The sequence below is a fragment of the Lipotes vexillifer genome, unplaced genomic scaffold (genome assembly GCF_000442215.2).
Source record: "Lipotes vexillifer unplaced genomic scaffold, Lipotes_vexillifer_v1.1 scaffold333, whole genome shotgun sequence".
Classification (NCBI taxonomy): domain Eukaryota; kingdom Metazoa; phylum Chordata; class Mammalia; order Artiodactyla; family Lipotidae; genus Lipotes; species Lipotes vexillifer.
In genome coordinates this window covers 973730-977477 of record NW_006790633.1, presented here as the reverse complement: position 1 = coordinate 977477, position 3748 = coordinate 973730, and the positions used below count along the sequence as shown (strand labels likewise).

The window sequence follows — 3748 nt, the reverse complement described above, 5'->3', positions numbered from 1 at the left end:
GTGGTCCGTATATACAGTGGAAAACTATACACTTATAACAAAGAATGCTACAATGAGGATGAACCTTGAGGATATTATGCTAAATGAAGTAAGCCAGACACAAAAGGACAAATACTATATGATTCTATTTATAGGAGGTACTGAGAATAGTCCAATTTATAGAGAAAGCAAAATGGTGGTTGCTAGGGTCTGGGGGGAGGGGAAAACAGGAGTTATTGTTTAATGGGTATAGAGTTTCAGTTTGAGATGATTAAAAATAAATTCTGGATGAGTGGATAAAGAAGATGTGGTATATATACACAATGGAATATTACCCAGCCATAAAAAAGAATAAAATAATGCCATTTGCAGCAACAGGGATGGACCTAGAGATTATCATATTAAGTGAAGTAAGTCAGAGAAAGACAAATATCATAATCACCTAAATGTGGAATCTCAAAAAGTGATTCAGGAGAATTCCCTGGTGGTCCAGTGGTTAGGACTCTGCACTTCCACTACAGGGGACATGGGTTCAATCCCCAGTCAGGGAAATAAGATCCCACAAGCTATGTGGGATACACGAAAAAATACACACCAAAAAAAGGTTAAAAAGAAAAACTTATAAAAAAATAAAGGATACAAATGAACTTATTTACAAAACAGAAATAGACTCACAGACATAGAAAACAAACTTATGGTTACTAAAGAACCATAATTTCTTTGGGAGGAGGGATAAGTTAGGAGTTTGGGATTAAAATATATACACAATTATATATCAAATAGATAACAACAAAGGACCTACTGTATAGCACAGGGAACTATACTCAATATCTTAGAATAACATGAAGTGGAAAAGAATCTACAAAAGAATATATATGTATGTATAACTGAATCACTTTGCTGTACACCTGAAACTAACACAACAATGTAAATCAACTATATTTCAATTTGAATTTCAATTTAAAATTTTTTTTAAAGTTCTGTAAATGGATAGTGGTGATGGTAGTACAATAATGTGAATGCACTTAATGTCACTGAATTGTACACTTCAAAAGGGTTAAATGGTAATGTTTATGCAATGTATATTTTACCATAATATTTTAATTTAATGTGAAGAAATAAGTCAGGAATATCCAGGGTAGTACTGAGGAAGAAAAATAATGAGGAGATGAAACCCTACCAGATATTAACACCAGTTGTTAAACCTCAAGAATTAAAAGTGTGGTGTTGGCACTTGATTACACAGACAATGAAACAGAAAGCCCAAAGATGGACTGAAATAATTCAAGACTTTTGTGTGTGGGAACGGTGGCATCTGGAAACAGCGGGGAAACAGAGCTGAGACTAACTGGAGCCATCAGGGAAGTTGGGTCCTTACCTTGTACTTATAGAAGGAAGACCTCTGATCAGAGATGAGACTCAAATCTGAACCACACAAATACTAGAAGGAACGAGGGGAGAATTCTTTTTTAACCTCAGAGGGTGAGCATGTACCCACTGTGACTTGGAGTCAGTCCTTTAGCCTTCCCATGCCTATCTCATGGGGTTGTTGTGAGCACTGTGGGAGTTAATACCTGAAAAGTGGTTAGAAAAATGTCTGGCACCCACAGCAGATTCAATCACTGACCACCACCACCACAACCACCACCATTACCACCACCATGACCATCTCCACCACCATCACCACCACCATCACCACCCCCACCACCATCACCACCACCACCACCACCATCACCACCACCGTCAATCACCACCACCATCATCACCACCACCACCATCACCATCTTCACCACCATGACCACTCCCACCACCATCCCCACCACCACCATCACCACAATCATCACCATCATCACCATCACCACCACCATCACCATCTCCACCACCATCACCATCCCAACCACCATCACCACCACCACCATAACCACCACCACCATCGCCACCACCATGACCATCTCCACCACCATCAACCACCACCACCACAACCATCCCCACCATCACCATCATCACCATCACCATCACCATCAAAAAGAATGAGGACGTTTTATAAACTGATATGGAAAAAGTATCCAGATGTATTATCAAGTGGGAAAAAAAGCCCAGGTGCAGAGGGGTGTGTGCACAATACACTATTCCTGGTTTTAAAAAGAGGGCAGTAGAAGAAAATACACATGCACGTATATACCTAAATACTTGTTGTAAGTGTATAATTACACACACATATCTACATATATTTGTAGGTGTATATTTACACACACACATACACAATAAACATCTTTGATCAGTCCACTGCATTGCAAAACTCCACGGGGCATTATTCCATTGTGTTCCTTGTCAGTGGCATCCTAGGAGCTCTATATAAATGGCGTCCCTTGGAGTTGTGTACCACAATGGTCCTGGTCACTTAACTGCACGTGGTAACATGTCTCTGGGAGAACACAAAGTACCAAATAACACTGGCTACCTGTGGGGAAGGACATAGATGGCTTGGAATAGAGGTGTGAAGGAGAATTTTCACAATACAGCATTTGTGTCTTTTCAGTCTGGAACCATGTGCATCTGTTATGGAAACTCCTCCTCCCGAAAATAAATAAATAAAAGGAGTGGTGAAAATAAATAAATGCACACATACATAAAAATAACAATACACGTTAGAGAATTTGGGAAATACAGAAAAGTATGAAGGAGAGAATTATAATTAAGCATGATTTTTCTGGTTGTCTCTATGTCTGTCTGGAGTGCTTGAAGGATAGCTTCATGTAGGGCAGGAGGGCCCCAAGGCCATCTCTTGCCCCACAACCTGGTTTGTAAATAAAGTTTTATTGGAACATAGCCACATACATTCAGTTATTTAGCATCTGTGGCTGCTCTCCTGAAACATGTAGTTGTTGAGTAATTTTGAGTAGCTTTCTTGTTCAATCTGTAAATCTAGTTCAATCTATAAGTGCCCTGGCATAATTCCACTAAAAGGCACAGTGAAGAAGTAAGATGATAGCACAGAGTTAAAGTGAACATATTAGGGCTTCCCTGGTTGCGCAGTGGTTGAGAGTCCGCATGCCAATACAGGGGACGCGGGTTCGTGCCCCGGTCCGGGAAGATCCCACATGCCGCGGAGCAGCTGGGCCCGTGAGCCATGGCCGCTGAGCCTGCGTGTCCGGAGCCTGTGCTCCGCAACGGGAGAGGCCACAACAGTGAGAGCCCCGTGTACCGCAAAAGAAAAAAAAAAAAAAGAAAAGAACATATTAGTTTGGATTTAGAACTTAAAAAAAAAAAACAAAAAACAAGCAGCAGAGATGTTCCCCACTATTAAATAATATTAGGATAAGTGATAACAACTGGACTTGTTTGCGTACAATGAGAAACAGGAATATAATCTGAATTGAAGTACAAATAATGTGCCAAGATAAATTAAAGATTATCAAAGTGGAGAAAATGAAAAAGAAAATATTCTTAGAAATGAGCTGGGCCTCAATAAGTGTAATGTTAAAATAATTCCCAATCTTATGATACAGGGTAAGATATAAGAAATGTGAGAAAAAACACATCTCTTATGTTAAAATCTCACCAGACATTCAGTCTCTCAATGAGCAGGGGGGAAATTCAAAAGTCATATGAGACACAGGACAATTATACTTTGGGCAGGACTGTCCTGCGCATTGTAGGAGTCTAGCATCCCTGGCTCCCCACTAAATGCCGATAATGACCCCATTCATGATGATAACCAAAACAACTCCTTCAGCTTTTTTAGACTCCCCTGAAGGGCAGTACCACC

The 3748-nt window shown here is 40.1% G+C and overlaps 1 non-coding gene across 1 annotated transcript; it reads left to right on the top strand.

Annotated features, from left to right (window-relative positions):
- The first annotated feature begins 457 nt into the window (after positions 1-457).
- TRNAG-UCC (transfer RNA glycine (anticodon UCC)) lies at positions 458-530 on the top strand. The gene has a single exon. It is a non-coding gene; the product is annotated as a tRNA-Gly (tRNA).
- The last annotated feature ends 3218 nt before the right edge of the window (positions 531-3748 follow it).